The 11,028-nt window shown below is 40.3% G+C and overlaps 1 pseudogene; it reads right to left on the minus strand.

Moving 5' to 3' along the window:
* Window positions 1-963: 963 nt before the first annotated feature.
* On the minus strand, window positions 964-1,769 carry LOC128106581 (nucleophosmin-like; annotated as a pseudogene).
* Window positions 1,770-11,028: the final 9,259 nt, after the last annotated feature.

Here is an 11,028-nt window from a genome sequence, read left to right on the forward strand (position 1 = left end):
GAGCTGCCACACTCATCTCAGCACTTGGATGAGTGGCACTTCCAAGTGCAGACAGTTCCTATTTTTTGTCTATGTATGCTGACACCATCAAAAAGAAGCACCATTTTAGAATCTCTTTTGGAGAATAAAAACGTTGTTAAAGCTTCAGAATGATGCATTATTTCTCAGCCAAGCCAAACTTTGTCTAGGAAGACTTTTGATTGTGGTGCAGATGGAGCCCCTGCGATGTTTGGCATCACACTTGACTCTGCTGCTCCTGACATGTCAAAACGACACAGGCATGTGTTGGCACCAAAAAGCCTGTCAGAAATCTTCACAGAAGTTGGGCTTAGTGTTTTGAAAAGTGTGAAGTTCCCAACAGTGGCGTCTTTTAAAGAGGCTTTGTTGGGAAATGGGTGCCAGATACAAAGTGGTCCTCTGTTCCGTGGTTAACCGGCTCTGCCAAGAGCAGAGCTTGTAACTAGGAGCTGCGTGTCACAGATGCTCTTTCTCTGTTTGGAGAGAAAGAGCAAATCTACCTTTACAGTAAGTTTGGCACAAGAATAACTCATTAGTGGCTTTATTCAGTGGACAGTTTTGAATACCTGCTTGGGTAAGTTTATTGACTGAAGGCTCTGTGTTGACAGGTGTGGGGACTAGGGAGTGATCAGCTCTTTTTCCTTTGTTAAAATACAGAGTTTATTTCATACGTATGTTTCTGTCTCCTCACCATTTCCACAACTGACCACCACTATTACTATGTCTTATCATAACAGTCCAGGCTTACTTAAAACCAAATAAAGTGTGGGGTTCCATCCTTGAAAACTCACCAGGCGTTTTAGACAACACACTCTTGGCAATGGAACCTGGATCCATTATCAAACACAGTAGGGAAAGTTCTCACTTTGCATTATAAAAAGGATCACCAGATATCAGCTGCTACAGAAGTAAGATGGACTATTTCAAACTGTTTAAACCGTTTTCTTAGGGAGACTTTCTCCACTGCCAGAGATCTTGAACAGCTTCCTAGTCAGTCATCTGGAAGCAGTTCCTCACATCATGAACTTGGCTTCCACTTTGGGAAGAGAACTATTTCTTTTCATGCTTGCTTGTATTTTTGCATTAATGTATTTATAGAACTAGATTCTTTTGGTACTTTAGGAGTCTTTCCCTGTGTTTTGAAGGTTTTTTTTATTTACCTTTTCATCTTGGTGTTGATGGTTTTCAATCTTTTTTCATTCTGGTTTGATTTTTGTCCACCTTGCCTGTGGGAGCTCATGCATATTTTTTTCACTGGAGCTTTTTCTTCCATTCCCTCCACATCTTCCTCCTCCTCATTGATATCTTCATCATTGTCATCATCGTCTTCATCAAGTTTTACTTTTTTCTGTGCAACCATGTTACCACTTCCAGGGCAGGTCATTTAAGAGTTTTACATCCTATTCATCTTCTTCTGATCTGCATCTTCTTCTACAGTCACTAGGTATTGTACACAGTCCCCGAAACACACCTCAACCTCAAGACCACAGGGGATGTCATTTCAAAGCTCCCAAGGGAAACTGTTGGCTTTACAGGCATTTTAAAAGTTGCCAGTGTGACTTTGATTAGACTAGCTTCTTAATTCATTGCTTCTGCCTCAATGATGTGTAATTTATCTTTTGTTCCAGTTGCTAAAATGACTGTCTTAATGGTAGCGTGCTTATTTCATTGGTGTCCATCTTAAAATGATAACCTTTGTTGGCCTTTAATTTGCAAGAGAAGAGATGGTTCTGAGACCTCAGAGGGCTCATGCACTGAGTCTTCCATGAGGTAAAGGCATGCACTTTGCTGTGAGGTAAGTAGGATGGAGATAACTGCCTACTGCTAAAGACACCCTGACTGATATGGCGACAGAAGAGGGGTTGATTCACAGAGTTCAAAGTCTTAGGGAATTCTGATGGTATTTGACACAGATGTGTTCTAAAAACTGAGTTAAGGTAGTTTTGGTTCTAATTACCACAGGGAAAATGTAGCATTAAAAACCACACAAAAATCCTTCTAGAATTGTCTTTGTTAGGGATCATATTTCTGATAAATGTATAAGCAAATTGGACTTTTCACTGCTCAGTTTTACCCAAATGTAGGTAGTTTTTTCTTCTTGCAGCTGCCTTTCTAATTCTAACTCTTTTCAAGGCAATGGGCCCATCAACACAAAGAGATGCACAAAGAAATAAGGCACAACAGCTTACTATTGGGTTAAAAAAGAGGCAGTGGGTCTGTGGGGGATCAAGGGTCTCAAAGCTTCAGATAATGACCATGACCTCTTTATTTAATAGAAAGAAGAAAAATGAGAATCAACAAAATGGTAGATCTTTGATTTACCTTGGTGTAGTTTAGTGGTTGGGAACATACTTAGCTGGGATTCAATCCTGAACACCAAACCAAAGAAAGCCAAACCACCCAAATGTCCTCCTTCCTACAAATAAAACAAATGAGACATAGCACAGCATCACTTGATGTGACATCCTCCTACTCCTGCTCCCATATGGAAACATGGCTGAAGAGTCAGTTGAATCTATTAGGCCTATAAAACCTTAGCCTATCTTAACCTTGGCAAGGAGTTAAGATAGAGTGAGATGGAGCAGAATTGAAGGACCTCAGAGCACGGAGGTGGAGGGAGACCAAGCAGATACAGCGGCCAAAGAATTAGCAGAAATCTTGAGGATCCACTTTGACTTTCCCTGGGATGTGAAAGTGTTAAGTGCAACAGAATTATACATGAAGATGAAGGAAACAGTGAGGCCGTCAAGGTTATAATAATGAACATCTTTGTGATTAAGTACTTATTAGAAACAAGACGTAGAAATAAATTGGACATTAAAGCTGACAGTGTGTTATGTCAAGATCATTGTAATTTAAACTTCTTTTTTCTTGCCAAAAAACTTGAGACTTCTCATTTCGGAGTAACCATCAAGCTAATTTACATTTCATTGAAATAATTTTGATTTATATGAAAATATTTCAGGAAGTTGTCATTAACTTCTACAAGGGAAAATGAAGATATATCAGTCTGGGTCGATAAAACAAAAAAAGGATTTTATTGAAAGAATATGAAATTGCTCCTGGGGTTTCCAGGAAGGCCAAGGAAGAAGCCTATTGATGCAAGCAGGCATAGTGGCAGACAAAGCCGTCAGGACCATGGCCACGATGACACTTATAGAGCCAGCCTTGGGGAGGAACACTGTGGCCTGTACAAGGCCATGGGCACCTCAGCTTTCCCATTGCTGACCACAGCACAGAACCTTGTTGAGACCCAGCTGCTAATGCCACCATTCCTCTGATAGAGTCAAAATAACCCTTCAGCATTTTCAAATAGAAACATACTTACACTCTAATAATAAGAAAAAATTCAAGCTATCCTAAGATACTGTTTATTGTCAAGAGTGACTCCTCCAAAATTTGACAAAACATTCTATATCTGTTGGAAAATTGGCTCCTTTTCATATTGTTACTGAGAATACAAAACCATCTGACCTCTATGAGGCAACTTCGTTAGTACATAGCCAAAATACACAAGGATAATCCTTCTTCTAGGAATTTATCCCAACGATACATTGATAAAAATACAAAAGTAGATATATACAGATCTCTTCATTGTGGCATAGTTTGTATGCTAAATATAATGGCAAAATTCTGTGGTGGGCCCGAGAGTTTTGTCTCTTGGTGTTTGCCTGGTGTAAACCCTTCTTGAGCAAGTGGAAGCAGAATCTGAATATCACAGGGTGTCCCTCTCAGAACTAGGTTATGTAGTCTAGTAAAGGTCAATAAATTTTTAGATGCAATTTAAGTCTCCAATCAATTGACTTTGAATTAGTGAAAATGTAGATTATGCTAGGCACACCTGACTTGATGACTGAGTCCTTCAGAGTCTCTTTAAGGCTTTGGAGAAACATATTCCTGAGAATATCCCTAATAACACAAGGAGGGGAGCTGTGATGAGGACCTGTGTGGGAAGGGAACTCTAAGAGGAAGCCAGTAGATAGTTGTCAAGAAAGCAAGGACTTGACTTTATAACTGCAGGGAACCGAACTGCAGCAATCCAAGAACCTGGGTATGTTTACAGCCTGGGCTGGTACCTTGATTTTGCCTCGGGGAGATGCCACGCAAGGACTTAGTCCACTGGGTCCTCAACTCCTGATTCACAGAAGCTCTGAGATAATGAATTTGTATTATTTATTTGTTATTTTTGAAATGTGTATGTCTGTGCGCTACATGCATGGCTGGTTCCTATGGAGCCTGGAAGAGGGTTGGAAGCTCCCCTGGTACTGGAGTTAAGAGATAGTTGTGAACCACCGTGTGGGTGGTGGGAACAGAACCAGGTTCTCTGGAAGAGCAGCCAGTATTCTTAATAGCTGAACTATTTCTCTACCCCCAATATTTGTGTTGTTTAAAAACAATTTCCTAGATTTATGATGGTTTGTTATATAGTACCTGAAAACGAGTATAGAGGTAAACAAATATTACTGAATGTCCCCCAGAGGACAGATGGGATAAATCATGGCACATCCACCCAACAGAGACATCCGTAGAAGTAGAGAAGCTCTGAGAGAGAAATGGCTTTGGTGTATGACACCTTCTGTGTAGCAAAGAGGAATGTGGGTACAAATATATCAACGTTCATATTTCCAGTAAGAAGTAGTAGAGTCATAAATCAAGACAAATTTAAAAATGGTTACTTAGATAGGGGGTCAAGAATGAGAAAACAGGATTAATGAGAGAATTTTGTGCTAAGTTCTGTGCTATTTAAATTTCTATTACTGTGAAAAAAATCTGGAAAAGCCAACTTAGATGGAGGAGAGGTTTATTTTGCCCATTTCAGCCCATGGTCAGTTGGCTTTGATGCCTGTGGTGAGGCAGTTCACCCCACGGCAGCCAGAAAGCAACGGCAGGAAGCATCCAGCTTCCTAAAGCCCTTGTCCAGAACACATCCTCAGTGGCCTCTCTACCTTCCATTAGGCTGTACCTTTCCAAGGTCCACCACTGCCCAGTAGCACCACAGACAGGCTACCAAGACTTTATACATGGTTCTTTGAGTGACACTGCAGACCCAAACCCAAATACCCTGCTATAATTTTGATTTTGGCACCATGTAAAGGTTTGTGAATGAAAACAAAAATGAGATACTGAAAGGAACACCTAAGCATTAAACACGAATGGAAAGGAGTGAACAGAGCTGCTTTGCACATGGCATACTAGGAAACTTGTAAAAAACTTCCCAGGTACCAGTTCCGAGGCATGAGTGCACATCATTACATACAAGCACAGCAGTGGTCCCCATCATCTAATTCCACTCATCTCGTTGCTTTTGATAGGATGCAAAATTACACAGAAAAACAAATTCTTTAAAGTGACTCTAAAGGCAGTATAGTTTGACTATTCCTCCAGTGTGAGGTGCTTCTGTGTATAGATTTCCAAATATTCCCTAGACAACCACTAATAGGCTATAAGAAGGATACATACACACAAAGAATTTCACACCCAAGGACTTCATACAAAGAGGCTGAAAAACCAAGACAAAGAGAAACAATAGTCACAGAAGTGGTAAAGAAGGGGCCATTAAAAGTTAATTCATACTAGACCTAGATATAAATGTAAGATATAACATGTAAAACTTCTGGAAGATATATGTGACCTCGGAGAAAGTAGTGCTTTCTCAAGTATAAAACCCAAACCTTGAACAACAATGACAAATAGATGAACTGGACTTTAACTTGTGCATTTCGAAGACACACTTAAGCAAATGAAAAAAAAAATACATAATGAAAGCAAATTTACAGAGTTTATACCTGGGAAGAGCTGACATCCAAACTACATAAGGAACTTCTACAATACCACAATAAGGAGACAAGTCCCCATCAACACAGGGGAGACATCTAAGCAGATGTTTCTCTACAGGAGATATGAAAATGGTAAAAGAGGTGCCCAATCTCATTTTACTTCAGAACCTTGTGTATAAACATGACAACGAGATATCAATTGAAATAAAACATTTAAATTGAAAGAGATAGGGGACATCTCAGGCCCTGCTGGTCTACAGAGAGAATGTCAAAGGGGGCAGCCTCCTTGGAAAAAGTCTGGCAGTTCCTGAAAAGGATTAATAAAACTGAAAGAAGACTAGCAATTCGCCTCCCAGTTGTCTGTCAAAACATGAAATAAATCCTCAGAAATACTAGTCCACAAATGTTCATAACAGCCTTATTCATAATAGCTCCATTGGAATCAGTCTACATGTCTATCCACAGAGGAACAGGTGAATGAAATGTGGCCTTTCCACAAAATAAATATTCAGTCATTGAAAGTAATAAAACACATGATCAACATAGGCTACGATGGAGATGAACCATGAAAATATGCAAAATGGAAACAGAAGACTCAGAAGGTTAGCTATTGCTTGAGGCTCTTTATATGGGATGCTTATTACAGGCTACCATAAAGCCAAGAAGTAGGTTATGAGTGCATGAGGCAGGAGGTGGAATGGAGATCTGCAAGAAACACTGAAGTGGCTTTTTTTGGTGGGTATAGAGTTTCTTTGCGGGGAGTAATGAAAATGTTCTAAACTTCATTGTGGTGGTGATCTCAGAATTTCACGACTATAAATGATTGAAGTACATGGTTTACACGAATCGCATTATACATGATGTAGCTTAATAAAACAACAAGGAAAAGCGTCTCATGAAGTTGAAAGGAAGGGCACAATCGGTTGTGAAGGAGTTTCCAGCGGATGGGCTGTTTAAGCATTGAAACAAAAGACAACCGCACGGAAAGACCGTACACAGTGCAAGCCTCGCATCCCATCCCATTACTCCCCGGGAGGCTGCCACAGTGCCAGCCCCTGCCCTGAGAAACTGAAAAGGCAAGATTCAAGTTCATGCCGTGGGAATTGTGTACTGTTGTACTCCACTAGTTGATAAGGGCAGTTCTTTTTAATGGAAGAAGTACAGCTGGTAGATGCAGACACACTGGTAGAATTAGAGCCGCTACTTGCTGAATTCTAATGAAGCAGTGGCAACAATGATAAAAGAAAGGAGAAGTTTGACGGGAGACCCCTTGACTTTGTCTTTCAAGAAAAGTAACAGTTTGGTCGAGAAATAATTAACACATAATGAAATGAGCCCTTTAAAGTGTGTAACACAGAGCCTTTGAGGACGCTCCCTGAGAACTGCAACAAGCACCGCTCGGTCTGACGGAAAAAAAATGACAACACATTTGCTGAAAGATCTTAATTGGCTTTTCCGCTAGTGCTGGGGACTGAAATTAATTGACTTTGCTTGCAGCTCTTGAACCGCACACAATTCCGAGTACGCTGTTCCAGTGGGCTGCGCACAGGAGGCTGGCGGCACAGTCAGGGGAAGGCAGGAGAGCGCGCAGCCCCCACAAAAGGCGGGAGAGCTGTTTCAAGGTTGTTTGTCCTGCTAAGACTAAAGCGAAGAGCTTTTCCTCAGCATGCCAGTTAAAACCAGCCGGCTTGGGGATTTGGTTGCTATCTTTTTCTTCCTGATATCTTGGAAGATTGGATGGCAGTGCGGCCAGTGCCATGGTATTTTGGCACGAGTCACTCCCGTTTAGTCTGGTCTATTGGACTTAGTGTAGGAGCTCAGTCCAAACGAATGGCCTTCTGTAACCTTCAGCTAACAGCTCCTGGTTCCAGAATATTTGTTTTTAAAAATTATGTTTCTTTTTTTTGTTTGTTTGTTTTGGTTTGGTTTTCTGAGACAGGGTTTCTCGTTGTAGCTTTGGACCCTGTCCTGGAACTCGCTCTGTAGACCAGGTTGGCCTTGAACTCACAGAGATCCACCTGCTTCTGCCTCCCAAGTGTTAGGGTTAAAGGTGTGCACCACCACGGCCTGACTAAAATTGTGTATTTTTAATACTTGATGTTTTATTATTTATTTTTCGTTATTTTTTTTTATAGTTAGCAAAAAAAGTAATGGGTTTCATTACAGAGTTTTCATAATACCCTGTTGTTATGGAGTTTCCTCCCCAAGTTCCATCCTCCCCCTCTTTTCCATGATCCTCTTCCTCTGCCTAAAATAGTTCCCTTTCTACCTTCATGTCACATGTGCTCTGTTACCCCTTCTTCTCATCCCTTCTCCCTTAAGCTACCTCCCAATTAAAACCTAGGATCTACATAGGAGAGAAAACAGCAATATTTGAGTCTGGCTTGAGTTGCTTGACGTATGATTGTCTCTTATTTTTCTTGGTGGTGAAATAAAATTCCATAGTGTGTATGTACACATCTTTCTTATCCATTTATCAGTTGATGGCATCTATGCTGGTTACATTTCTGTGCTGTTATGAATGGCACAGCATTAAACAAGGATGTGCAAGTATCACGGTGGTAGTACTTAGGGTTCTTTGGGTATGTATCCAGGAGGTATGTCACTGGGTCATATGGTAGTCTCACGTTCAGTTTTAAAAGAATCCTCTCTACTGATTTCCATAGTAGCTACGCCAATTTTATATCACCATCAGTCGTGGACGGGGGTCTTCTCTGAGGGGTCAGGCAGGAAGCGTCTTAGGCTTTGGGAATCATACGTCGTTATCACAACTGCTCCACTCTGCTGCTGACGGGAACTACACACAACCAGGTGAGTGGTTTCTTTGACTTTGCCCCAGTTAAACGTCATTGACAAAGCAGACAGCGGGTCAGCGCTGGCCCTTGGCCATGTTCTTGTCCATCTATTTGTAATCCTATCATCATTTTGTAGGCTGAGAAATGCATCACCACAGTTTGGATTTGGGATGTCCCTTTGAGTTGCCAGTCTAGGGTGCCTTTTGGAGGTGGCAGAACCCGGGAGAAGTAGAGCTTGGTGGAAGGAAGTTATGTTATTGGGGAAATATTCTTGAAAAGACTATTGAGATGCAGGCGCTTCCCAGCTCTTAGTTTCTCTGCCACCATGCGGTGAAAATGTTCCTCTACACTGAACCTTGATGCAACAACCATCACAGGCCCAGAGCAACAGGACTCAGACATGGACTGAGACCTCGGAAACCACAAGGCTAGATGAAAGTTCCCAGCTCTTCAAACATCTTGTCCCGGTGATAGAGATCTGGCTAATATGAGTGTTCACTTTGCCAGATCTGTAATTTGAGAAAATGACTTGATTTTCCCTAAACTATTAAAGTGCTATTAATTGTAAGTGCATTTTTCAGTGATCTTACTCTGCTATCCATCCATTCTCCTTGTTAAAGACTCCCTCCATTGGATGAATGGTATTCGTTATTCTGGTAGCCACAGGCCCCTCTCCAGCACAGACACTCGAGCTGGGGCTTATGAATATGGACTTTTACCTTAGAAAGTTTTTGTTTTTGTTTTCAAACAGGTCTTGCCTTGTCATTACAGGCTAGACTTCAGTTTGTGACCTTTCTGCTTCAGCCTTCTGAGTGTTGGTAGGTCCCACCATTCCTGGCTAGATTGAAAGGAATAAAAGAAGGAGAAAACAGTTGACTCTCTTCTCTGATTATGAGAGCATAAATGCCAAGGTTCAAGATGGGTCTCACACTGGAGCTAGGGGTTTGTTTCTTCCCTGACTTGAGAAAATGAATCTATCCTGATAAGGGAAAGGAAAAAGGCAAGGGTGGGGGGAGGGGATAGCAAGAGAGGGAACAAATGAAGGTGTCTTTGCAACTAAAGAATTTTAACTTTCCCATTCCAAATAATTTTTGATAGTAGACACATGTAGAATTCCTGGATATGGTAGATTTTTAATAAATAGCATTACTGTGTACCAAGTTATAAATAGCTTATTATACCTATTTTGCTATTTACTTGCTTATGGTTCTCTGCCTTCTTTTACAACTAGATTGTCAAGTCCATGGAGGAAGAAGGTATGCATGTTTTTACTTCCTTGGCTTCAAGGGTATTTAACATGAATTAAGTAAAGCTCTGTGAAAAAAACTACTACTTCTTAGCAAATAAGATTATGAGGAAGAATTATTAGATTGACACCAGAATTAATGTTTTATTGTCTCATGAGTGTAGATTTGAGTGACTGTCACAACTTAGATGTAAAGGTTTTGCAATATTGTGTGTGTGTGTGTGTGTGTGTGTGTGTGTGTGTTTGATATATGCATATGTGTATATGTTTGGTGTGAGCATGTGAGTGTGGATGTATAGTGCATGTCTCAGGGTCAGGGGACAGCTTTGGGCATTGGTGCTTTCCTTTCGTCTTGTTTTAGACAGGGTCTCTTGTTTGCCAAGGACAATGCCCGCTTGGCTGCTCTGTGGGCTTCAGGAATTCTCCCGTTTCCACCTCCTATCTTACCTAACCATAGGGAGTTCTGGGATTACAGACGTGTGCTGCTGTGTCCAGTTTGATGAGGATTTTAGGATGCCGTCGAAATGCAGGTCCTTAAAATTGCATGACAAATGCTTCATCCACTGAGCCCCTTGCCAGCCCCAGAATTTTAATAGGCTTCTTTCCTCAGGGGTATTATTATTTCATTTAATACAAATGTGTTTATTCTAGTAAATTCTAAAAAAATTTTGTAGAATTTCATGGACGAAGTGTTATTGTTCATGTAATTTAGGTTCTAGTGCTGAATATTTAAGACACATTTTTAGCTTAATTGCTGGAAAGCAATCTCATCACAAGTGGAAATAGTTTTAAAATAGAGGAAGATCAAATTATAGTGAACATGTCATTTGGAATAATTGGCATTCTAATCAAAATCCGAAAGAAGTCATTAGAGGTTTTCAAAGTAATTAACTAATGGTTCTTAAAAGACCTGCACACTTGGAATTTATTTACTTCATATGTCTAAGGGCTTTAGATATATAATACTAAAATTGCTGTTCTGGTTTTTAAGGCAGTTGAAATTTTAAATTCTTTCCTAAAATCCAAGTTGTTTTAAATGAGGTCTACTTATCAAAATTGATGGCAAACTGGAATTTAAAATGGGTAAGTAAATTTGAGTATTACCTAATTATAATAACAGTGAGGCATATTTAACATATTCTTCTTACATAACTAACACTGATTTAAAATTTTTCATCTTTTAAAAAAATTA

This window comes from Peromyscus californicus, unplaced genomic scaffold (assembly GCF_007827085.1).
Source record: "Peromyscus californicus insignis strain IS unplaced genomic scaffold, ASM782708v3 Scaffold_9__1_contigs__length_137607984, whole genome shotgun sequence".
NCBI lineage: Eukaryota > Metazoa > Chordata > Mammalia > Rodentia > Cricetidae > Peromyscus > Peromyscus californicus.